This window comes from Aethalodelphis obliquidens, unplaced genomic scaffold (genome assembly GCF_003676395.1).
Source record: "Aethalodelphis obliquidens isolate GAN/ISIS:26980383/991018 unplaced genomic scaffold, ASM367639v1 scaffold109, whole genome shotgun sequence".
Taxonomy (NCBI): Eukaryota; Metazoa; Chordata; class Mammalia; order Artiodactyla; family Delphinidae; genus Aethalodelphis; species Aethalodelphis obliquidens.
In genome coordinates, this window is record NW_020838053.1 from 1,564,815 (window position 1) to 1,591,832 (window position 27,018).

The following is a 27,018-nucleotide window of genomic DNA, read 5'->3' on the forward strand; positions in this document are numbered from 1 at the left end:
GGTTCTTGCTTAGTCCAATCCAGGGCATTAGTTCTCCCTGTCCCTGGGGACCCCTAAAGGGGAAACCTTTTTCTCAATTGCCTCTAAGCTTACCAGTGGGAGACCTTTTATCCACTAGAGATCATTTCCTCTGCCTCAACCTTTGCCACTACCTACACAGTGCTAAAGAGACCAAAGTTAAGGGCACCATTGCCACAAGCCCCGCCTTTGGCACCCCCCCATCCCTACCCCCAGTCTGTAGGATAGTTTTATGGACAGCTGCTTTCTTTACTGACGTCATCTGTTAATTAGGGCATATTCCAAACTCCAGGAGGGACCTGTCTGGAGGTGGGAGGAGCTCTAAATTCATTTTAATTTAGATTTATCTGAGACTGCAAAGAAATCACGTCCGTGGTGAGGAAACTGTCCTCACCTAGGCAGGGGGAGAAAAAAACGGAATCAAATTCTACACGTATCTTCTTGTGTTGAGACTGATGTTTTGAGAAATGGGCTTTTGCCAATAAATATAAAAAACATGCGTAGCTTTTCCTCCCACTCTTCATCTTCCCACTAAAGGTTACGTGGGTTTCTATACTCTTTTTTTGCGGTACGCGGGCCTCTCACCGTTGTGGTGTCTCCCGTTGCGGAGCACAGGCTTCGGACGCGCAGGCTCAGCGGCCATGGCTCACGGGCCCAGCCGCTCCGCGGCATGTGGGATCTTCCCGGACTGGGGCACGAACCCGTGTCCCCTGCATCGCCAGGCGGACTCTCAACCACTGCGCCACCAGGGAAGCCCCGGCTTTCTATACTCTTAATTAACCACATCAAATAATTTGTTTACTGGGCTGAGCTTTTTATTTGGTTGGTGAATGATCACCAGGCAGGAGAAGATGGTGAGATGGAAGACTGGGAAACCCTGGCCGAACTTGGTTTGTACTCTGAAAGGACTAGAAAAAGTTTCATGAGACAATGAAGGAGACAGTCTGCTGCTGTGGATGCCAGAGAGGTAGATGGCCGTGGTGGGCCTGTCGGGACTTAGAGACCTCAGGTGGAGAGACGTACTTAAGATATAGTTGAAGGGCTTTGTTGAAAATAGGTGATGGACACCGTGTGCAATTGTCTGGGCTTTTACTACGAGCAGACAGTCTTCTTTTGGTCTTTTTATTTATAAAGTCACCAGATGAGATGATCAGACTGTCAAGTATAATTAAAAAATCCCAAATTACTAGATCTGAGACCTAATGTTGCTTTTTAAGGAAAATCAAAAGAAGTTAAGTTCATTTAATTATTGCCTAAGTCATTAAAGACAAAATTTTTACTACTTTATGTTTTATAGTTATTTAAAAATGTACCCAGAAAACAGGCCCCCACCTGTGAAGAGCACTGTAGGTTTCCATTAATATTTATGCTCTCATTTGATATTTGTAACCACCCCCTTGAAGTAGGTTCTCAGGAAAAACATGGACCTAGCCCCATCTTAAAGATGGCGAATCTGAGGGTCAGAGAAAGGAAGTGATGGGATGAAGTTCACAAATTATGTCTTCTCACTCTAAATGCCTGCTTTTTAAGCCCACTGATCTGATCTTAGTTGGACCAAGGAGGTGTCATTGGAAATACCAGTGACCACGTGAAATTAACTAATAGTTTCTTCCTTCCTGGTGGAAATGCCTGCAGAATGGAGCAGATGCATTACTCCATCCCATGTGGAAATCTGGCCCCTGTACCATGGGTCGAGTGGACCTCGTTGGTTTAATGAAAGCAGAAGGAAAGTCTCTTTTCTAGGAAGATGGGTCCAATAGGTATTCCATAAAGAACTAGAAATTAGTTACTAAAATATTATATTCTAGTAGATCATAAAGCAAACATTTATTATATTCATTTGCTTTTTTTTTTTTTTTTAAAGCAAAACCCTTAAGCTTGTTTCAGGAGTATCTGAAAGAGAGGACATTACAATTTTAGAATTACAGATTCAGAAGGGATTCAGTATTAAACTCCTACCCAGTGGACCTACCAGTACAACTACAGGGATGGCTAATGTCATCTGGATATTTTCTAAATACTTCTAGAAATTGGTAGTAAGATCACAGAATTTTTCTATCTTAAAGGAGCCTTTGAGGTAATTATTATTTAATAAAAAGCTGCTAGGCTATTATATACATGAAACAGGCTGGTTTTTTTCTCTTGATGAACTGAATCTGCCTCAGTGAAACTTTTCTCCCATCTATCTGGGGTCTCCTCTTTGACACAGTGTAAAGCAAATCCATTGCTCTTCTGCACAAAGACTGTTCAAATATTTGAAGACCATTATTTTTTTCTCCCTTCATCTTCTCTTCCCTAGGCTGAACACTCTCAATTCCTTGAGTTTCCGTGTGTTATATATACGTTTTTTATTCTTAATTTATAATTGTACAGATATTTATAGAGCACCTACTGTGTGTGGGCCTGGCATTTCTAAATTTAAACCTTTTCCTTGCAATAAATTGTGAGGGAGAAGAAAACTGGTTGTATTCTTTTGCTTTACACTCAGGTAATAGAAAATGAAGTGTGTGTGTGTGTGTGTGTGTGTGTGTGTGTGTGTGTATGTATGTTTGCATGTGTGTATGTTTGCTTACACACACGTATATGTATATATACATATATATACACATATATATCATACATATCATAAACCATTGGGAATAAAAACTGGGAAGTAAATAAGTTGAAAAGCTAATTGGACATTTAAAATAAATCTTTTTACTTTTGATAGTTTAAGAGAGGAATTATGGGGTTAATTATAGCTGCCTTTTAGAGACAGAGCTGTTCAAAGATACATTGCAACTAATTGGCAGTCCTAGATGCCTGTGAAGAGAGAAATGCAGTTTTAACAGCCTGTTGAGTTTTGTTCCAGACCAAGACATAGAAAGTAAATGAAAATCAAATTGCAAAAAGACATTAATTTAAACTCTGCTGTTGGCAAAGTTTTTTTTTTTTTTTTTTTTTGCTGTACGCGGGCCTCTCACTGTTGTGGCCTCTCCCGTTGCGGAGCACAGGCTCCAGACGCGCAGGCTCAGCGGCCATGGCTCACGGGCCCAGCCGCTCCGCGGCATGTGGGATCTTCCCGGACCGGGGCACGAACCCGCGTCCCCTGCATCGGCGGGCGGACTCTCAACCACTGCGCCACCAGGGAAGCCCTGTTGGCAAAGTTTTGATCTTTGGTCCTGGTGAACTCCAATTTACCTTTGTCTTTAGTAGTAAAAATATTTATCCACAAATAAATAAACTTGTTAAATAAATTAATAGTCTAAAAAGACTTCAGAGGGAATGTTCTAAGTATTCACTCAAGCAGAATAGCACCTTCAAGTATCTTTTGTGTTATATAAGTACTCAATAAGATTATATTATTATGTCTTGTTAGAGCATCGTTTGCATACAATGGTAATATAACCACAAATCTTTCTTAGAGATTTATTAAAGCAGATGTGATCTGTCTCGGATATTATAGGCTCAATGGTAAGAGTTAGAAGGAAGTCATCCTACTTTTATATAATATACTCTCTTAGACAGCTATCACTAATTTAGACAGGCCTTTATGGTTGTTCTGAATTGGTGAGAAAGTAGCATATAAATTGGATTTTTGGAATCACTCACTTTTGTTGCCAGTGTTTGGAAATAAGAGTGGTTTTCGTATGGCTCTCCCTGGACCCACAGGAGGGACATGTTCATCCATCTATCTGCCTATCTGTTTGTCCTTCCATTTATTTATACATCCCTTCATTGAGTAAATATTTATTGAGCATTTACTAGATGCCAGGCACTCTTCTGGTGTTTGGAATACATCAGTTAAACAAAACAGAAAAAAAAAAAAAAACCTTCTCACCTCAAAGAGCTTTTCTTTTAGGAATGATGACCGTTAGTCACTTAATAGTTGCTGTTTTTGTCAACTATCAACTCTACCTATGAGCTGGATATTTGTTTTTTGTTTTTTGCGGTACGCAGGCCTCTCACTGTGGTGGCCTCTCCGGTTGCGGAGCACAGGCTCCGGACGCGCAGGCTCAGCGGCCATGGCTCACGGGCCCAGCCGCTCCGCGGCATGTGGGATCCTCCCGGACCGGGGCACGAACCGGTAACCCCTGTATCGGCAGGCAGACTCCCAACCACTGCGCCGCCAGGGAAGCCCCGAGCTGGATATTTTTAACTTAAAAAAACTAATCATGTGCCCCAAGATTAATCAAGTTCCAGGTTCTGCTCTTTATTTTTCTCTTACTATTAAATAGCACCTCGTTCCTCAGGCTGCTGATGGAATTGGTGGCAGGGTCATTAGGCCGGTGTGCTCGGGGATATAAGTACTGGGAGTCGCTGCCATGGCAGAGTCCCTCATGGATTGGAGTCTGTCAGTAGGAAACAACTTGAATTGGAAGAAGGGGATTCCTCCCATACCCCTTTTGCTCACCTCACGCCTTCCTTCCTTGTAGATAGGATAATTGCAAGGACAGAGCAGCTCGCAGTGGTGGCAGGCGAGTTTTGTCCTTCTACTTATTTTCCCCGCATGCTAGTTCTGCTAAGAACCCAGGCTGTGGGTTTTTTTTGATGTGGAGAGCTGTTCACTAAGCATGTCCTGAGGAAGAGGATGAAGGGAAAGTTGTGATTCTATGACCATCATCAAATTTTGGTTTAACACTCAGAAGTTGCCTGATAGGTATCAGTAAGCAGATAATAATAACTTACCTTTGCATGACCCTTTATCAGTCAACCACAGTAGCTTTTGTGTAGTGGTGTACAGCTTCCCAGATATCATATCAGGTGTCGTCTTATTTGATCCCCATCAGGATGCCCTGAGGCAGAAGGTAGAGCCCTACTTTATAGAAGAGGAAACCAGGATTCCAAGGAATTTGCCCTACGTCATATAGCAAGTGTCCAAAATCAGACTTTTAACCCTGGCCCTGTGATTCCAAGACCATTCTCCTTTTAACAGGCCACATTGTTCACCGCTGTTATCCTAACTCCCCATATACGAGATAAGCAGAGTTTATATCCTTGTTTTCCCTATGTTACAAAGGCAAGTCCTGAGACTGAAAAGGTTCAGTGCTTCGCCTGGGGTTGAATAGGTGGTGATAGAATTGAGATTCAAATCCAGATCATCTGAATTGAATCTTTCTGCTGTATCACTTTGCTTTATGTGTCAGGAGCCACCACCCCACCTCCTAACACACACACACACACACACACACACACACACACACGCACGCACGCACGCACGCACGCACGCACGCACGCAGAGTGTGGATCAATCGCAAGGTGTCCTAGTTAAGGACTGCTGAACCTGGTCCGGAGATTTACTGTGATGGGGAAATGCAGGTGTGTTTTTGATTTGTGCTTGTATTATAGTTAGTGTGCCCCCTTTTCTTCCTTTTAGTATTGATGGGGGATCACCTTAAGATTTATGTTTATTCTTAAGACTTCTTTCCTTCTGTTTATGTACAAGAACATCTAACAGCTAGAGTTACATTTAAAGCAGCCGTGTGAATAACCTTGTGAAGACCTCCAGCTCCAGCGAGGGTACTGTTTGCTTTTTGTAGATGTATCTATAGATCTGTCTACCTATCTCTGGCAGAGAGCGTTATCATCGTGTTTTCCCTGTTTCTTGATGCTTTGTGAAAGTATTGCAGAAATAAAAGAACTGTCTTTATTCTTTGATCTCTCTTATGCTTTATGAATTCTGAAAAATTGAGGGAGAACAAAGGAAATCTGTGCTTTAGTGCTCGCCCTAAGTATTGAGAAGCAGGTTTAAAAGATGCTTTAAAATTTCTAGAAGCCAGAATGGGCAGATGCTGGAAGGAAGGATCCCATGTGGTCAAGCAGACCGGATACTTCTTGGACCCAGCCCTTGGTTTGAGAAGACTGTATTTAGATGTTTCTCTAAGTGTCCTAGATTCATAGACCTGAGTGGCCTCACTGGATATCAAGATATATGTAGATGTTACTTCCTAAGTGTAATAAATGTGGACAGAGGATTATCACTGCACACGCCCAGCAATCACTTAACATCGGGGGGAGGTGCTTTTCCTATGAGCTTTCCAAGACAGAGTCCTTCTAAGGCCACGTTGTGTTGGCAAAAAAGGGATTTGATGCTCTGCACTTAGTAAGGTCACTTCTTTGTTCTTAGCCATATGTACTTATAGAATATATCCTTCTTTTGCCTGTACTCATATCTGTAGTATAGAAAGTAAATCAATTTTATATAGTATTTTATGGTTAAGAACCACTTCGTCTTGTGTGTTGAACTTTAGCAAGAAATAAAAGAAAACTCACTTGGCAGATATATTATCTCACTCCATCACTACCACAACCCTAGGAATTAGACCAATTGGGAAACTGAGTCTTAGAGAGGTTAAGTGACTTCCTCAAGGACACAGGATGTTACATGCTGTGACCAAGACTTGAACCTAGCCTTCCAAATCCAGCATTCTAGCTCTGTTAAGAAATGTCTAGTAATCCAAAAGCATTAGCAGGATCTCCCAGTCTTACTGAGAATTTTCTGCAGCCCATTTTTTGATGGTTTCCTGCTGTCACAGCTATCCTGGGAGATGGAAATGGCTTTTCCTAGATCTCTCTTCATTATTATTGTTGTTGTTATTTTTAGTTCTATTTTCATGAAAAATGTGCTTTTAGCCCAGGAAAATAGCATAGCAGCAGCTTATCAGAGTGTTCCAGAATGAGGAGGGTCTTATCTCACCTGCAGATTAGGGACACCTTCATGGTTGCTGGGGTGGAAGGAATGTATAATCAGCCCACCCCCAGTAGACATCTAAAGCCAGCGGTCACTCATCCTCTCCTAGGTCCCATGCTCCTCTCTTTCCTCCCTCCTAGCTCTTCAAGCCCTGACATAATGCATGAAATAATTCTGTTTTCTCTGAAAAAGGAAGGGGGTTCTGAGACCAGGGGAGAATTAATATTTATTGAACACCTACTCTGTACAAGGAACAATGTTAGGACTATGATAAACATTTTCTCAGTGATTGCAACAGTTCCATGAGGTCAGCATCATCTCCATTTTTCAGATGGGGAAACTGGGACTAGAGTAACATTTCCAAAGTGGCACATGAAGCGAGAGATGAAGCCTGTACAGGAACCCAGATTTGTATGATCCTGAAGCCTGTGTGCATTCTGTCTACATGGGATGCCCTCCCTCCTGCTGGAGAAAACCACAGACCATGGCTTTCTTGCAGCCTTCCGGCTGGAGACCATTAGGTGCCCGTCGCCTTTGGAGAGTGTCACAGAGTGCAGCGCCACCCAGTGGGAAGAGCCTGGCTGGACTTAGGAGTTAGTCAGGCCTGGGTTTGAATCCTGCATTAGTCATTTAGTATTGATCGCTTCGACATGTTGCTTACCTGCTCTGGACCTCCATTAATTCACCTATAAAAAGGAAAGCTACCTACAGGGTGGGGAACCTGTGCAGATAAGAGGAGAGGATATATGCAAAGCCCTAACTTGATAGGTGTCTGCTAATAGATGCTCTTTATTATTATGGTGATTACCATTCTACTTTTTTTTAGATGAAAGTGTTAGGTCACCTGGAACCTACAAGGGTGCGCTATTCAACACATAGGCTATTTGATCTATGGCAGAACTAGTTGCCAATGTCCCAGTCTCTTCACTGTGCCAGAGATCCAGATCTTACCGGGCTTCTCCGTTTTGCCAAACCTGTCTGGTCTGTCTCTTGGGAAGCTTTGCTGGCCCATCTGATGGGGATCAGGCAGGGTGAGAGGTAGGGCCAGCTACTACCATCAGGAACAACTGGACCCCAAGAACTCTCCTTGGCTGCCCCAGAATGATTGGAAGAAAGTGTGCATTAAGAAATTACAAGGCAGGGCTTCCCTGGTGGCGCAGTGGTTGAGAGTCCGCCTGCCGATGCAGGGGACACGGGTTCGTGCCCCGGTCCGGGAAGATCCCACATGCCGCGGAGCGTCTGGGCCCATGAGCCGTGGCCGCTGAGCCTGCGTGTCCGGAGCCTGTGCTCCGCAACGGGAGAGGCCACGACAGTGAGAGGCCCGCGTACCGCAAAAAAACAAAAAAACAAAAAAAGAAATTACAAGGCAGAAAGGAATTGGGGGCTGGGAAGTAAGCAACTAACCGGCCATTTTTACCTCCAGGGCCGGGGAAGCAGGGAGGGGGGCTTGATGATGCCTCCTTGGGTTCACAGAGGTGAGTCAGTGAGAGAGACAAGGTTTCTACTTGCTTTCCCTGGTTCCCTGGGTGCAGGCCAGGAACATCCTCAGTGTTGGTTAAGTTTGTTTGACAAATGAGGGACGCGTTGATCATTGATAACTGTTGGATGCAGAAGTGGTATTCAGACTGTTTAACAACAGCCAGGGTGGCATGGGCACCAGCCAGGCAGAGTGGACAAGAGCCATAGTGACAAAGCAGGGTCCTCAAGACAGGACTGCCTTCTGTGTGCTGGATATTAACACTTCAGCTGCTGAGTCCTTGGAAAGTACAGGGGAGACACTGGGGCAAAAAGAGGGTGGCACTTGGAGGTAGAGAGGTTGGTTGAGGAACAGCTGTTTATCAACTGGTAGAGAAGTATTTTAGGATTTGAACCAATGGTCCACATGTACTGTTACTATCATGCACCAGCCCAGCTTGGGTGACTATAGGGCTTTTCAGTGTGCATCTGAATAAAGCCAGAAACACGTGCAAGGTTTTAAGAGCATTTTGTGTGTCTTATTGGCAATATGAGGTTGAACATTTGTCTAGTAACCATAACCAGCACTGGCTTCTGGTACTCAGTTCTGGGTTCTTTTTAGGAATCTGTACACGGAGAAAGTGTGGACTTAGCGCTCATTTAAGGAAGAGGTAACTTTGATAAGAACCAGGTGGGTTTTTCCTTTTCCTTATTGGTTTCATGTTTTTTGGATCTCACTAACTCTCCCCAGCTGTGTCCTGCTGTAGGCACCTGTTTGAGACCCTGTGTGTCGGGTTACCCCCAACAGAAGTCCTGGGCGCTTCCCCTCTGTGACCCCCATGGTGCTTTCTGGGGACTAGTCTTTGTGGCAGAGCCCCTTGTCGGGGGGATGCCTGCCTCTCCCAGCTCTTCCTGGCTCATTCCAGGGCCCAAGCATCTCATGTCATCTTTTCATCTTCCTTTTCTCAGCCTTAGTCAGGGTTGTATTTTTGAAACGCATGTGCAACTACCTTTAGATAGTTTATCATTAACTGGAAATAACCCTTCAGACTTATGGGTAGATATCCACATTATTAAAAAGGATTCCTTAGATTGGTGAAGTATTTGCTTGCTAGCTCCTATAAATAGATTCTCTGGTGTATTTGAGAGCATGTATAGACCAGTAACAGCTTGAAAGAGAGGTTTGGTGCATTGCTAAAGAACTTTTAGCTAAAGTTGCAGGTGCAATCAGAAATGGAGCTACAAATGAATAATAATCAGTGATTATTTATTTGTCTAGTCCTCTAGCTTTGCAGAGCTCATCCGCACATTCTCTCATGTGATACATGTGGTCTCCATCTCTGATCCTTTGCAGGTGGAAAGGCTGACACACACATTTCTAATGGGTAATGGGGTGGCTGGAAGCTGCCACCATGAGTCCCTCTGGTTGCACTAGTGGCCACCACCTCTTCTGCATCTATTTTAAGGTCTTCATCAATGACACATGACCCTATCTCCATTCTCCCATTCGTCTCCCAAAATTTACCTTTCTAGATTACAAGTCGTTGCTCTTTTCCATGAAATGTTTGGCATCCTCAGACTTAGGCCAAGAAAAACTAGAGTTTCATTTCCATTCCAAACTTGTAAGCACACAGCTTTTCATAAAGGTTGTAGTAGTGCAGGCTGGGTCTTCCCTGAAGGAGTGGCCCTTCGTGTCGCCATCTAACTGAGGAATGGTGGGTAACAGTCCCCTCTGAGAAGAGCCAGCCAGCTCAAGGGTGGAGCCTTGCTTTCCGCTGGCACCCAGGGCCGCTTGGAGAGCTGGCGACCTTCCTCCGGGGCTCCTGATATCGAGCTGGGGAATGAGTAATAGGGACTCGCCAAAGTGTTTAAACACCAGAATTGAAATTAATGTCCCCTCATTGCTGGCTATGCTGACAATACATTACAGCAAACACCTTCCCAAAGTGAAATGAATGTTTGTTTATCCTCATGAAATATACATCAAAACATGTTGGTGGAAGAAGCCCTAATGAGGGAAGGGGCCAGGTTTCCTGTTAATTCCAGGCGAATAGTTAACCGAGGTGCAGGTTTCCTTTTTCTTTCTTTTCTTTTCTTTCCTTTCTTTCTTTCTTTTCTTTTCTGTTTTTTTTTAAGAATAACCTGTCCACAGCTGTGTATCTAGGACATTAATATGAGTTTAATGAAAACTCCAGTTGATCTGTCCAAAGATATTGATGAGCATTGCCCAGCCGTATTAATCATCTCCTTGAGGGAGGAAATGAAGGGAATGGGAGAACAGGTTTCTGTCAGATGCCAATCCAGATGAAGAGATGTGAAAAAAAAATTTTTTTTTAACCTTCCACAGATACATCCATTTCCCGGGACGTGGGTTGGCCCAGGAGGGAATGACAGTACAGGAAATTCTGGGGCACATTTAACGTTAAATCATTAAGCTTCTGCCAATAAATCCATTACTGTTAATTATATCGAAATGGCCAACGATCCGCTGATAATATTCCTTCATTGATTTTCCTTTTTTTTTTTTTTTGCGGTACGCGGGCCTCTCACTGTTGTGGCCTCTCTCGTTGCGGAGCACAGGCTCCGGACGCGCAGGCTCAGCGGCCGTGGCTCACGGGCCCAGCCGCTCCGCGGCATGTGGGATCTTCCCGGACCGGAGCACGAACCCGTGTCCTCTGCATCGGCAGGCGGACTCTCAACCACTGCGCCACCAGGGAAGCCCCCTTTATTGATTTTCATTCGCCATGGGTCGAGGTTCTGCCTCTCATTTCTTTGGTGTTTTCATCTTTCATTTCTTTCTCCGTCTCCTCGTCTCTCCCCCCCAACCCCCACGCCGTGCTTCCCACACCCATCCCTCCCCCTTCCCCCTTGAGCTTTTGCAGAAATGCAGTTCCCCTCTCGCTGGTGATACAGTTCTCTCCCTAAGTGCCAAATGTTTCTTGATAGGAACAAGCTACATTTCTTTATGGCTTATGGCAAACTGCCTTGATTACTTCTACTGCTGTACCCATTATGTGAATTAAATATGTATTCAGTTGCATGCTGCTTGCAATGTTATTGCAGGGTGACATATGGTACTGACTCAATTAGAATGAAACTAGCATTAGATAACCCTTCTGATTACATGCATCCTGACCGGCTCCTCCTCGGCCTCCCCTCTGTGCTCTCTCTCTCCAGTGTCTGCAGGCAGCAGGTTTGCATTATCCGTTATCATCTCCACCACGTTGGATGCTGGCCAGGGGATTGGAAAGGGAGGGGGCTGTGGTCTCTGGGAAAGAAGGCATCTTGGACAGACAGACAGACAGACAGAATGAAAGGGCTAGTGGGGAAGGAATATTAAGGACTCTATGCTTCCATTTGGAATTAACCTTTAGTGTTATATTTTTTTGGAAGCGGTTGTCAGGCCTGCTGTGAGAAGAGGCCAGAAAGGTCTCCCTAGGGTTGGAAGATCAGAAAAGGAAAGAAAAAGAATGACTGTGAAATGACTGCTGTGTGTGTGATTAGTTGGTCCTTACCTTGAAATTTTTCATTTAAAAATAACACCTTTTTTTCCCCCCAGATCAGAGCTCATACTTATTCTAATATCAGTGATACATTTTGTTTTTATAGCACACCTGAATCATATGTTAACCCATTTGATTCCCATCAGCACCATACAGGGAGAACAGGAATTGCCGTCCCCATTTTACAGACGAAGCAGTGGAGACACAGAGAGGCTACATTACATTATAGTTGAAGGTCGCAAAGCCACATGGTGGCAAAATGAGGAGAAATCCTTAAGAATGCAGAGGGTTCTGAAGGGCACCTCAAGGATGTGCTATAAAGTGATTGAGAGTGTTTAGATCTTAAAAAGGAAGTATTTTGCCTGTCTGGGCAGGGGCAGTAGTTGCTGGAATATCTTGTGTTGTGAATTGATGCAACACAGTTCACATGAGAGAACAGCTGGCCTGTAACATTTCCTTGTGAGGATGAATTTTCTCTCCTTGATCATTTTCACCATGTTTTAAGCAGCTCTAAGCAGCTCTTTTGCTTTTCCTGCTCTATCACTTCTACTTGCCAAGGAAGAACCTGGAGACCGTTCTCTCGGTCTCATCTAGCCACACCTGAGGCTACAGTATCCTCCCGGTCCAGAGCCTACCCCAGGACTCGCAGGCCATCTTGGATTTTCTCAGGGGCTGGTAGAAAGGCTGCTGAACCCAGAATTGCTTGTCTGACTATGGCGGAATCATCTAATGGGACTTCTTGCCCACACCGGCTCAAGTACACAGGTCTGTTTGAGCATTTACTATATGTATTTGTGTGCGCCAGACCATATGCTATTGGAAATACTAAAAATTTATATGGTATATGGTCATATAAATTTATATGATATACTGGCCATAGGCAGCTTATACCCAGGCAGAAAAATAGCATGAGGGTGAGGGTAAGTGTGAGTGAGGATGATATAACTCAAAAGTACCATAGATGCACTTATTAACCTTCGCTAGAATTCCTAGAATTATGATGATGCTTAGCCCCAGTACGTTGAGCAGAGCAGGCACTCACCAAATGTTGGTTGAATGAATGAATGAGAGGGATCAGTCTGATTCTGGTAATAATGAGGCAGGTTTTCTTGGAGGAGATGGGGCCCCTTATAGATAACACAACATCCATCCCATCCTACCCCTCCCAGCCCACTTTCCTACTGCAATAATGATCACTGATTTATAGAGCACTTTACACTGAAAACAACCTTTCAAAAGACACTGAAAAGATATACAAGAAAGGAATAAAAATGGTTACCTGTAGGGGCTAGCGGTGAGGTGGGGATGGGGGAATGGAGACAAGGCTGGGCCCAAGACTCAGCAGCATGTGGGAATCATAATATGTACGTCGTGGATGTGTTTTTATATTGTAAATGTATTACGTGTTTAAAAATAAGATTAAAATCAAAAGACCTATCAGGGAGCATTAACTTACCTAATTTTCACAGCAACCATGTGTTATAGGGGAGCATTTTAATTATGTTCTAATTTCACATAAGGAAACCAAGGCACAGAGAGGTTAGGTAACTTACCCAAAGTCATGGAGTTAGTAAGTTGTAGCGTGAAGACTAAACCCAGATTGGGTTCTTTTCACCATAGCATATGGCGTCTGTGAGCCTTGGCCCAACTGTGCTAATCCCCAGAGGGGTGCCTGTGTGATTGGGGTCCTTCCTGGGACCTCTGTTTGCCAAAGTAACTGTGTATGTACTGAGGTCTCTGCAGAAGGGGAGAAGATGTGGGATTAGGGGCCCTCCCCACTGGCACTGAAACACGGCAGGTTTATATTCCCAGGAAGATCTGACTTGGAGCTACAAGAAGCATTGTCTCTGAACCAGCCCTGCAATTCAGACTCTCTCTGGGGGAAGGAAGGCAGCATGGTAGCTTTAACCTGGTCCTTAGGGTGGGCCTGCTATTCTCTGGGTGCCTCCAGAGGAATCACGGAGGTACTACAATTACCGTAATACCTAAGAGGACCTGAGGACAAATCTGGCATGGAGAAATGCCAAAAATTGTTGGTCTTTTACATTTAGTAGAGCAGGACATATGTCTTTGAGGGTGAAGTGCGACATTTGTATGGCATCCTTCAGGTAGGTGTCCCCTTTACTCTGTAGATGTTTACGCTACCTTCGTTGCTTAGAAGAGCTCCCATGTCGCCACCCCTGCCCCCTGCCTCCACTCTTTCTCCTTGACCTCTAGCTAGGGCTGCCTCACGCAGTAGAGCAGAGGGAGAGCTGCGCCTTCAGCTGTTCTCACGTGTTCTCACTTAGTATATCTGTCATTCCATTGCAGCTTTCACATACTTGTGCTCTCCAGACCCAGCTAGTTAAGAGCAAGGCCTTTTCCTGAGTATCACGGAGCCAGTGAAGAACTGATCTGACCATAGACTCCAGGAGGGAGATCTACTGCCCTGAACACCACAATACCTTTCTTTTAGCAACCAGTCGCTAATCAGAGGTTATCTTATTTCCCTGTTTGCCTTTCAGAAGAGTTAGGTCAGTGTTCTCTGAGGCCAGCCCTTTTCATGTGCCATGTTCTGTTTCGATTTTGTCTAAAACTGTCCAGTGTACCTTCTGCACCTCCTGACTCAGGTCCTACTTCCGTGAAGCCTTCTGGTAGGGCTATGTCAGACTTTACGCACCTCCCCGCTCCACCTCCCATTGATTCTAAGATTTCTAACTTCTAGAAAGTTTCTATGCTTCTGCTGAGGTGAGATTTCCGCCTCTCCAGGACATGGGAGCTCCCAGCTAACAAATCCGATCTACACTCTTTCAGTTGTAGACTCATGCTGTATTTACTACTAACGATCTTTCCTCAGTGAAACTCTCACCTCTCCTGATTTCCATTTCATCCTGATTTGCTTCATAGCAAACCTCAGGGGTGCATCTCTTTCGACTCACCGCTGCGATATTCCCCACCGTTGCCCATGACTCCATTTATCCCCTCAATACTTGTGGCTCGCAAATGTATCTACTTGTAATCTCCCTGAGGACAGGGGACTTCTCTTTCTTGCCAACCTCTGCATCCCCATTGAACAGCACAATGCCTGAACCAAAGCAAATATCCAGTAAATATTTATTGAACAAGTGGTAAATTAAAACCTGTGTTTTCCATCCAGACTGATGCTATGAGTTTCAGACCTGCGTGTATAACTGCCAAGCAGGCATCTCTGCGTCTACATTCAACAGAATCCTCAAACTCTGCACATCCAGGGCAGACCTCCTCAGCCCCTTGGTCCACATCAAATCTTCTTCCTCTATTCCTTCTCTCTTTCATCTGCCCAATCCAGAAACCTCCTATCTGTGTTAGACTCTTTCTTCTAAGCCTGCCCTGCCCCCCATCTAATCATTAGCCAATTTGTGTTGATTCTGGCAGTAAAAATTTATTGAATGCTTTATGCCAGAGTTGGTGCCAGGTGAGGGAATACAAAAGGAAACAAACACACCCTAACTATATCCCATCTCATGTGTCCTCTCCATCTGCCACTGTCCTAGGTCAGGCCCTCGTGTCTTTCACCCAGACAGCTGACCTCCTAGCTGGTATCTCTGCCTCAGATATCTTCTCACTATCCATCCTCTCTAAGGCCCACCATGACACTCTTAACATGCAAACCTGCTTGCCGTACCCCTATTGAGAATTCTTCACTGGCAGTCCCAATGTCAAAAGCTGTAGTCCTGAATCTCAAAACTATTGTGCCATGATCGGTTGTGAAGTATGTCACAAGTAATTTTGATATTAATAACAGTCTAAGACCTGAGGTTTGCAAATGATTTAAAATTTTAAACTAATTCAAATTATCACCATAAAAATGTCACTTTCACTCACTTGAAGTCCCATATGCTTTCCTGAGTGGAAGAGAAGACGTAGCTTTATAGCCTGCTGGGAATTGTGCGTTTCTGTGGCATACCCTCTGGAGTATGCTTTAAATCTGATCATCATTGAGTGTGCAGGTATGATGGACGCAAGGCTGAAGTCTTCAGGATGAACCCTGAAGACTTTAGTGTAACCTACGTTAACCTTATGATCTAGCCCTTGTCAGTTTCTCCAGGGCGCTTTCCTACCATTTTCTTCTATTTCATCACAGGCTGCAAATACCTAAAACCTGCTACTTTTTTTCCCTCATACTTCAGAAATCGTCTCCTCTATTAGGAATTCCCGTGCCTACCATCCCCATGGTGAAACTATTGCTAACTGTGCAAATCCTAGCCCGAGTACCCCGATCCAGTGTTAGGTATTTCTTCTTTGTGTTCATTTTGCCTTGTATATTCCTTCAAGGTAATATACGACTTAGATTAATTAGTCTTTGTAATTTTATTTTTTGCACATCATTTTAATTTTTACATGTTTATTTTCCCATTGGACTGTAAGTACTTTGAGTTTATTGTCTTTTTATATTCTTCTCCCAATTTTTTAGGACAGGCTTGGGCCTATAGTAGGTGCTGCATAATCATTCATCGTATGAACGAGGGAGTCCTCTAGATACCATCTTACCCACTGATCCCAACATTCTGCAGAGTCAGGCACCTTTAGTACCATATCCTATCTTGATGTCCCTAGACAGGGAATCTGAAAAGCAAGTCCTGGCTCATCCATGTGTGGTTATATGGCCCTAGACATGTTCCATAAAATTTCTATACACCTGTTTCTATATGCATGGTCTGTTTGTGGGACTGTCCTCTGAAATGGTCATTTAGACCAAATTGGAGGAAATATTGGGAAGAGGATGCAGTGGGTAAAATGAGGCCCATGTGGTTGTTATTGATCCTGTGGCACTGTGTGTCCAGCAGAAGGGTTTAGATAAGTGGTAAGAAATGGAGGCCCAGTGGTTCCCTGAGCACAGATGACATATGCTGAAACCAGAGTTAAGGACCTTCTGTCTGGTGAAAATGTGCAGGGCGTACTAGACTGGAGAGAGACTGAAGACAGGAACTTCAGCCAGGAGACAAAAGGACACGGGGTCTAAATAAACGAATGGTATTTTGGGGAATGAAAAGGATCAGGCTATTTTGAAAGAGAGATTAGCAGAGCCTGATGACCACCTAGAGAAGGAGGTTGAAGGATAGGTACGACTCAAGGATGACTGAATCATTTAATTCATTTATTAACTTTTGAGATGACAGATGACTCAGTACAATGAAATGAAAAACTGTTTAACAATTATAACTGTCCCCAAATAGCCAGAAGGTGTGGTCACAGATGCCCACTTAAGCCTGTAACTGTCAGAAATGAGGCTTTGCCAGGGTTGTCACAGAAGCCTCTGCTGCGTTGTATGCAAGTTTGAACTAGGCTCTGAGATGTCATCCGTCTTTACTTCTATGTATCTGTGTTTATAGGTTTTCCAATCTGGTTACCTGGGAGGATGGGCTTGGCATTAATAAAAGCAAGGAAATTAGGAAAGGGAGGGAATTTGGATGCTGGCTAGAGTTTCGTTCATTCCAAATTGGGGCAAATTATTTAGTTTCATAGAATATTGTGATTGCTTCTGTATAATTGTTCACTTTCTTTTATGGGCTACATCTCTGACATTCATTTGACTTTGTCTCCCTAGAGACAAAGTGTGATCTCCTAGAATCATACTTTATTTGCAGGTGATTCCAAGACTTAGCTCTCAAGTTTCTGGGGCCTCCTTTCTGTGAGGAGTCAGAGTTTGCAGTCGATCAGAATAAAATAGAATGGGAAAGAAAAACTTGGACTTTGGAGTCAGACTGACCCGAATTTGTGTCCTGGATCCTCCGTCTACTATGTGACACTGGGCAGGTTACCTAATTTGTCTTGTGCTTGTTTCCTCAATACTGAAAGTGAAATCATAACGTCACCTACTTCATAGGGTTTGGGGAAGGATAATCATAATAAAAATAGCTACTACTAACTTAGGGGTTAACAGACACTGTGTTATTTACATTCATTATTTCTTTTAATGCTCCCTGCAAAGCTGTAAGGCCTATACTATCATTGTCCCCATTATATGGACCAGTAAACTGAGCTTAGAGGGGTTAAATAACTTGCCCTAAATGACCCATGTAGGAATTGGCAGAATAAGGATTTGAACCTAGGTTGAATGACTCTAACAGCTGAACGCTTAATGACCAAAAGAAAGCTCTGTAGCCTCCCCAAAATCACTCTTTCTGTGAAAATCTGGAAGCTCTCCTAAGACCCCCATTCAGATTAATTACCCCTTCTACCTTGTTCCTATAACAAATACCTATAGCTTTTATTAGCATGTATTTTGTCATTTTTCAACCCTTTATTCAACCTTTAATTTTAGTCATTTGTTCCTAAGTTCCTCTCTCTTCACTAAATTACAAACGTTTGAACACAGGAACTGTGCCTACCTATGTATTATCCCTCCAGTGCCTTCTTTATACATAGGCATTCTCAATGTTAATTTGTTGGAAAGAAATTATATGAAAGGCTCACTCCTTCCCTAGGGGGGACACCTTTGGTGCCATGAGCTCACCTTTGCCTTTCTGTCACCAAAATAGAAAGATTAAAGTGTCAAGGAATACTATGAGTGGCACTAATGAAATATGATCATTTAAAATGATGAAATAGGGCTCCCCTGGTGGCACAGTGGTTAAGAATCCGCCTGTCAATGCAGGGGACACGAGTTCGAGCCCTGGTCCGGGAAGATCCCACATGGCGCGGAGCAACTAAGCCCGTGTGCCACAACTGCTGAGCCTAAGCTCTAGAGCCCGTGAGCCACAACTCCTGAGCCCACGTGCCACAACTACTGCAGCCCGCGCACCTAGAGCCCATCCTCTGCAACGAGAGAAGCCACCGCAGTGAGAAGCCCGCACACTGAATGAAGAGTAGCCCCCGCTCACGGTAACTAGAGAAAGCCCGCGTGCGGCAACGAGGACCCAATGCAGCCATAAATAAATAAATGAAATAAATTAAAAAAATAAAATAAAATAATGAAATAAAGTCAGTTAGTCTGAGTAGAGTCCTTATATCACCCGCCCTGCCCTGCAACACACAAACGTCATAAAAGCAGAAGTAATCTTTCCTCAGTAAGTTGTTTGTGGTGTTTAGAATTGAACCAGACAAAAAATGAAGTATTGGGAACCAGTTCCTCCTTGCCTCCGGGTGTCAGAAATACTCCATCCCACTTGGTCTTAACTTTTTTCTCTCATCGGCCCCTTCAGTTGGAATGCAGGCGTAGTTGTAAGGCTGAGATGTGCTGGAGTCTGACCTCCCCTTGGTGGGGAGTGGGTCTGGGCAGTCGAGGTGGATGTGAGTGAATCCCCATGGTACCCATTATCGAGAGGGTTAGGCCCCGAACCTGTCCTTTTCTCCATTCTACCACACCTGAGATGGAAAAAAGAAATTCCATGACCCCTTATGTAGCAGCAGAGGGAGAAAGCAAGATGCCCACCTCTGAATACCTTTAGTTTAAAAGTGCAGGATTAACTGATACACACTACGGTTATATAGAATAGATAAGCAACAAGTTCCTACTGTATAGCACAGGGAAGTATATACAAAGCCTGTAATAACCTATAATGGAAAAGAATCTGAAAAAGAATATATGTATGTATACATATATATGAGCTAAATCACTTTGCTGTACCCCTGAAACTAACACAACATTGTGAAGTAATTATAATTCAACATAACACGGAAACAAAACAACAACAAAGTGCCTTTTAACTGCTCTTGGGTGCAAAGCTGAGTAATAGTAATGGTCCTGTTGGTCAAAAGAATGATGCAGAGTATTTCATACCTATCGAGGCTGTTTCATACACAGTACCTCTTATTCCCTTTCTCTGAGAAACAGCCCTGAGGAGATGGATAGGAGGAATCACAGAATTGTGTTTGGCTGTGTTCAGTGAAAGGCCGTTAGTTGTTTTTCTCGTTTTGTCTTCCGTCCCCTCGTTCTTTCCTGATCCTGAATGAATCTCACCGTAGTTATTGATACATCTCACCATTCAGCACCACTGTTGGCAGCCTCCCCCATGTGAAGCGAGGGGGCGTTGGCACAGAAGGCCTCTACGGGACCCAGTAAAGGCTCCGAGCACATCAGTTTGTGTAATTGACTCAACAGAGGGCCCAAAGGCCACCCCCCCCCCCCACCCCGCCAAACCCCTTGACTCTTATTTCAAACATGATTCTAACTGGGTGGTTGTCTGGTTTCCCCACCCCTGCTAGAATATATGCATGGTCATCACTCATATGTACTGGGCACTTACTACTGGCAGACACTGTCTTTAACACTCATGGGTATTAACTCGGGGAATCCTCACAACCACCCCAGGAGCTAGGAAACACGATTGTCTCCATTTTACAGGTGAGGACCCAGCAGGGAGGGGATCAGAAACAAGGTCCCACAACCCATCAGTCAAGGTCAGCTTTGGCTTCCAGGATCTGGTACCACAGCCATGTGAACTATAACACTGTACTACCTACGAAGAAGAGGAAACTCTGCGAGGCTCAGCATAACTATAAAAAGCCCAGCAGATGGAGTTTACGTAAAACAGGCTTGCAGACTCCCACCTAGCAGTGGGCCTGGGTGATAATTGGCATTCATAATGATGAATGATTTGGGTTCTGAAGAGGAAGCCAAGTTACGTTCAAGATTATCCATCTATCTATCTATCCGGATATCTTTTAAAGAAGCTAGAGGAAAGATAACATGTTTTTAAGTGATTTATATCTAAAAAGATGAAATCAACCCAGTTTTGGTAAACCCCTAGGAATAGGGAGAGGGGGCAGCTTTCTAGAGTGGTTTCTTTCTCAGGAGTTAATGTTTTCTTACCTTTCTACCTGCTCCTGGCTTCCAGAGTCTCTGTTCCCTGGGTGTCTCCCCAGAACAAAGGTTACAGACCCGTGGACAGCCTGCATCTCCTCCATGGACTCTTTTTCCAGAAAGATGACAAGAATTTATGAATCACTCTACACTGTGAATGGGGTGCCCTGTACCCACTCGACGTTGTTGCTTTGCTTCTGCGGTGGCAGGTAGAGGGAATGCAGTGCAGTAAATACCAGTGCTTCCATAAACCACCATGAACGTGGAACGGGGTGGTCAGGGGATTTGAGAGCAGAGAGGGGAAATCACTTCTTTGCCTGGAAGGGAAATGCCGTGCCTACCCCTTCAGGTCTGTCTACTGGATGAGAAGGAAATTCCCTTCCTTGCTTCTACCTTCCCCCATCCCCTTTCTTTTTTTGTTCCCTTTTTAGAATAATATAAAATAAAAAAAAGCCCAGCAGAAAGGGAGCTGTGATGCTGTCGTCCCTGGCGTTGATGTTATTTATTTTCCTCAGTTGCTGCTCTGGAAGCCCGGAGTTGACAGAGCGGTTTTGTAGAATAGAAACATTATAGACTGTTACTGTCAGAGTGTTAAATGTGATGGATAGAGAAATAGAGGCGAAGGAGGGGACTTAATACTGAGAGCCAGGGTGCTCATGGGAAAATAAACCATCCGCATATAAGAAATGAATGAGGTAATGTGGCAGGAGGTAATGGGCTTTCGCCACATGCCGGAACAGAGATGCTTATTACAGGGTGTGCTTAACCCTTGGCATGCTGATTTCCCTTTGTGGGTTCCAGGGCCCTCCGCCGTGTCCCTCTGTGCGAGCACATGTGTGGCTTTTCTTCAGGCAGGGAAGCAGGCGTGCGCAGAGGAGTGGAGACAAATGTGTGCTTAATAACACGGTATTAGCAGCAGCCTGTACATCAGAAAGCCTTGGCAGCTCCCGAGGGGCTCGGGATCCCGGGGGCTGCAGGAAGCAGAACATGCCCTGATTGCTGGGTTATGGAGAAGCAGGGAGGCATGCTGGGGGAGCTGGGGGCTCTGTTGATTTCTCCACTGGGGACTGCTGAGGGGTGTTCTGGTTCCCTGGGAGAGAAGTTCATGATTCATGTTACTCGGCTGCCTTAGTGGCCCCAGAAGATTCCCTGCCACTTTACGTAGCCAGTGCCTAGCTGTTCTCCCACTGCCTGGGATGTGGGGCTTTGCTGTGAGATGGGAGGGAGAGGGGCAGACAGTGGTCCCTTTATTACCTCCTTGTCAAGCAGTACAGAGCCTGTGCTGGAGACGTAATAAAGGATAGCATGCCAGGGGGAGACCCGGCCTCAGATGGGACGACGGAAGGAGTCCAGCCAGCCTAGGTGACGTGAAGGGAAGTGAACTGAAAGGTGACCAGGTTCCATGAGCAAGGTGCTTTCCCTTTGTGTTGGGTTCCCGTGACCTTTACGACCCATCTTTGTGTCCTGGTGGTGGCCAGCCCTGTGTCTTGCACATGGCAAGCATTTAGTAGACTGTGAGGACTTGGTTAATAGGGGCCCTCATCTAGCTCTGGTGATTACATGCTGTGTGACCTTGAACAAGTCATTTACCCTCTCTGGGTGTTAATTTTCTCTTCTATGGTGTGGGGATAATACCACCTCATAGATTTATTATCAAGATGAAACACACTCATACTAATGAAAGTGTGGGCAGGCTATAAAACATTACGCAAGCACCAAAGTTTTACCGTTATTTCTGCAGTTAGTGACAAAACAATACCTGTGTATCAAGGATCCAGCAAAGAACTTCACCCAAGAAATTAATGTTTTCAAGCTAGCAGCTTCACATGCTTTTACCCAAACAGTGCTGTTCTTGTCTGATGTTAAAGTGTGTCTCTTTGCTTTCAGTGGTGGTCACATCAGCAAGGACACCACCCTGGCTGGATGTTTATATTGTAGGCACCGGGTCAGTGGGAGCCTTGGAAACTCTTGCAGGGGACCGCAGTCACCTAAGAGTTGTGGTATGCCTCACACTCCCGTTCAGAGCTTTCATAGAATCACTGAATTTTGGAGTTAGAAGGACCTTAATCCATGCCCATCGTTGTCCTTCGTTTAGCTTGGAAAGTGCTTCTTGCTGAAGCACAGGCCTCACCTCTAGCAGCTTTTGGTCTTTCTCTGGAGCTCTTCTATAGAAGATGTTCCTCAGCCCAACCTCATCCTCTGAGATCTAGTTGCTGCCTCTGAGGTCATGTCACTAGGAACCCTGTCCTTAAGCTGGTCCACATTCGGGGGATTTTTGGATTGTCATTTAAGCTTTCAGAGATCCTCAGTATTTCCACAGGAGCAGAAGGACCTAGGTTGGCTGGCCCGCTCAACCGTGGTCTGGACTCTGCTCTAAGTCTGACGTTAGCATGTGGTGCCCACTGGTGAGGTGAGGGGACAGTCTTTCTCCCTGCGTCCTTTTCCCTATTCCTCTTTCTCACTCATGGGTCCAGACCTTCCAGGCAAGTTGGTTGCCTTGCTGTCCCCCCGCTCCTCCTGGGATGCTTTTTTGTCTTCTCTGTATATCGAGTCTCTATCCATCCTTCAAACTTTGCTGCTTCTTATTTTTTTCCCAGTAATTACAACTTGCATTGAATCTTCTCTTCTCTTGATTCTTCAGATTTGTACGACTGTATGTAACAGCTGGCTATATACAGTTATTTGGTATTTCTCTGATTGTTTCACATGAGACTATCTTGCTAAGGGTGTTAAAATTTTCTCCAAAAAAGGATATACCCTGTATATACTTTTTCTTATAATTGGCATCCCACTTCCCTCTGCTTCAATGATTTGTCATCTACTTCATTAGAATGCTTTTATAACGTAGAGCTTTCTTTTGCTTTTTCTGGTTTTTCTCACTAGACTAGCTGTTCCGTATAGAAAGAAGGTATCTTTGGTTGTCCCAAGGCATCTAGTATATAGCCTCTCTTGTGATTTCCTCAACTTATTGACAGTTTTTAACAGAAAAGGTCTCTTCCTGCACTTGTCTAGTTTACACACTCAGACATCCTTATATTCAGCCTTGAATGGAATGGGAATGAAATCCATGTATAAAGAAAAATGGTACTAACCTGTGACAGGATCTTGTCTCTCACGAAATAATATTGTTGGTACATTTGAGTAAGAGAAGCTCTGAGGATTAGTGCAGAGTGTAGAATGATGCGTCACACATAGCAGGCATCAGAACTTGTTAGTTACAGTAGTAGTGGTAGCATCTGCAGTAACTGATAGTTGAGAAGTAGTAGAATGTAGCAGTAATACCTAATGCCCACTGATCTGCCTTTTTTGCTCTATTTGTGTTTTGGTCGAGTTCCACATATAATCAGATAATGGAGAGAATCTATAAGCTTGGGAACAGTAATACCAGACCCTCTAAATGAGAGTCTTCCCTGGGCTAGTGGGTTCCTTCTGCTCCTTACTTATTCTAAAGGCTGGGACCCTACCATGGTGTCTTCCTGAGCACCTCTGCGGTCCCAGGATATTGTCTTGAAATATGTCCCGACAAAAGCCAACTCCTTTTGGGTTCAGGAAGGAAGGTGTATTTTAGGACCAGTGAGGTACAAATCCCTGGATTTGTTTAAAATTTATAAAAAGGACAATAATAAAGGAAGAGGAGGAGCGATCCAACTTCTGGCCTTTTCAGGAGACTCTTGCCTCTCTGCATTTTTAAAATTCCACTAGGATGCCCAGAATAGTAAGATTTGCAGACTACAGAGTTCAGGGGAAAGGCAGAATGACGCAGAGCTTCCAGGACAATTCTTTTCCCTTGTTGATTAGTTATTTTTCTAAATCCCTTTCTTTTCTGTGTCAAAGCACAGTGCCAGTCTTTGAACTTCATCAACTATGATCTCAGAAATGTGTGTGCTGAGCCCCTTCATCTTTGAAAAAGGGAATGATTGGGGTTCAGGAGGGGCATTGCTGGTGTATTCAGCAGGCAATGTCACTTGTTCTCAAGAGTAACCTGGGGGTGTTTATGAAATGCGGCTTCACAGGCTTGGCCTCAGCAGGTTTGCTCTGTGGCCTGGAAATCTGCATCTCATGAACACCTTTGATGAATTCGATGCCTGTGGTACATGCTTTACTCTGGGAAATACCTCTACCTCCACTCCTCTTCCATTCCACTGGTGGTGAAGGTGCTCACTTCGACAGCACATAGAAAAATTGAGAAGGATACAGAGATGATTAGCACGGGCTTTGCAGGACGATGAGGTGCACAATTGTAAAGCGTTTTGTATTTTTTCACTGAGCTGTACACTTGTAATTTGTGTACTTTTCTATATCTGTGTTACATACCAAAAATTTAAAAAAGCATCTGTTGTCCTTTTATTAATATCACTGTGATATATGACCCAACCCAAGAACTTTTGACCTATATCAAGAACCTATTTTTTTTTTTTTTTTTTTGCGCGGTACGCGGGCCTCTCACTGTTGTGGCCTCTCCCGTTGCGGAGCACAGGCTCCAGACGCGCAGGCTCAGCGGCCATGGCTCACGGGCCCAGCTGCTCCGCGGCACGTGGGATCTTCCCGGACCGGGGCACGAACCCGTGTCCCCTGCATCGGCAGGAGGACTCTCCACCACTGCGCCACCAGGGAAGCCCAAGAACCTATTTTGGAGAGAATAAAAAACCGTTAGTATGGATCCATGGTTTTCCAGGAGGCAGCTGGGATATTTCAAGGGCTATTAAGGGGCATGAGAGTCCACCTTTGTTAACAAGTGTAGTCTGTAGCAGTTCTGGGGTGGAGTGGGGAGTAAGAGGGGATACAGTGCTCCTTGAGCCTCCTGATATATGAGGCGCTTATGGCGATGAGGTTTTTTGGCGTCACCGTACATACGTTAGAATGTTTGTTCTGTGAACTGAGTGAGGAGAATGTGTCAGAATGTGGCCCTGAGCTCTCGTGGAGATGGGAAGAATGAGGTGGGGAAAGAGGACACCCTGAGCTCACCTTCATGAGCGTGAGGCTGTTCCCAAGGTCACTGAGATGAGTCATATTTACTCAATTTTATTTGCATGGCCCCATTCTGATAAATTTGCTATATTTATGAATATAATTTTGCATTTACCCTCCCGCACCAGAACTTCCATATTTGAGTTGACTGTTCATTTTGAGTTGGCTGAGTTGTGTTTGAGTGTGCGTGTGCCCTCACAGGGCTATACGATGAGTATGCACAGGCATATATGTATATATCTGTCTCCATGTGCCTGGCCATCCTGTTCTCATGGTCACTTAGAGATACTTTGTTCCAAAGTGCAGAGACTTCTTGTGCCAGTTCCACGGACCACCGGCCATATAATGTCTTTTGATTTTTAAAAACCTGGTGTTTGCAAGTATCTATTTATTCCTCTCTAACTTGTTCCGCTGTGTTATTCTAAATGTGGGAAGGCAGGGGCACTTGAGGATGGTGGTGCAGAGTTGGGAGAGAGAGGGGAGTGTTTTAGTCAAGCTGGGTTGTGTGTCCTGGATTCCTGGGTACAGGTTCCTTTATCTGTTGTTAAGCTATGGTGGTGGGGCTGGGAGAGGGAGAAGGGAAGAGACCCTTTGCCCCTTAACACTGCCCCTCCCAAACGCACATAAATACACACAAACACACACACGCTGACTCTTTGCTGATTGTCATGAGCCAAAACTCCTTTCATCTGAGATGACCTGTTAACCAAGAGCCCAAGCCTCCGTGGGACAGCTTGGGGGTCTGCCCCTGCTGGTCAGAGCCACGGTGTCCTCACTGGCTGTTAATCAGAGTCTGGGAAGCTCTAGCCACTTGTGCTGGATTCGGCTTTCTGTCTGAACCCAGCAGCACAGCTGCTCTCAGACCTGAGACATGTCTGGAAGGAAAAGGGATGGTTCCCCCTCTCCCTTTTCCTAAACCTCACCTCCACACACGTCCAATAGCACTCCTGAGGACCCAGCCACCTTGTTACAATGGGCTCTGGCGTTCAGAGCAACTTTCCTACAAATCTCTTTTTATTGGCATTTCCTCCAATTTACCCATCCCTAAATTGCATTTGAATCAGTGGAGAGAAAGAGAGAGAAGAAGAGGGGAGGTTCCCCCCCTCCCCCCACTCTTGGAAAAGCAGCTCACAACCAGCTTTATTTGGTAAAATGCTGCAATAGATGCTTGTCAGAAATAATTTATTCCTGTTAGCTGTAATCTGAAGGAAAACAGATACAAGTCCTATAGTTAAAAAAAAAAAAAGTAAAGTAGTCTTGCTTTCGCTGACAGTACAAAGGTGTCATATACAAGAAGGATTGACACAGACCAAGGGGTCTTGTGGGAAATATGATAATAACTATAAAGAAGACGGATTATTCCCCAGTTGCCAACATTCAAACCTTTTTACAGTCAGTTCAAACATATAAAACTTTATTGCTCTAGCAGAAAGGGGAACAATTTCTGGTTGCACAGCTTTCCCAGGGCTGGGTTTATACTGTCTGTGTTATTGCTCTATAGTGGCATTTTAAAGTTTATTGAACAAGACTTTTACAATTGAAGGAAGTATATAAAACTGTAAATTTATTAGATTTTTCAGGATAAGTGCCCTTTCTAGTTGTGCTCAAGAATTCGGAGCTGCGAGAAACCGCTAGTTACA

The 27,018-nt window shown here is 44.5% G+C and overlaps 1 protein-coding gene and 1 non-coding gene across 5 annotated transcripts in view; both read left to right on the forward strand.

Moving 5' to 3' along the window:
• PBX1 (PBX homeobox 1) overlaps nucleotides 1-27,018 on the forward strand; it is a 283,309-nt gene that overhangs the window by 112,072 nt on the left and 144,219 nt on the right. The gene's annotated exons all lie outside the window — the stretch shown is intronic.
• Nucleotides 24,567-24,670, forward strand: LOC113614976 (U6 spliceosomal RNA). Its single transcript, XR_003430801.1, has one exon. It is a non-coding gene; the product is annotated as a U6 spliceosomal RNA (small nuclear RNA).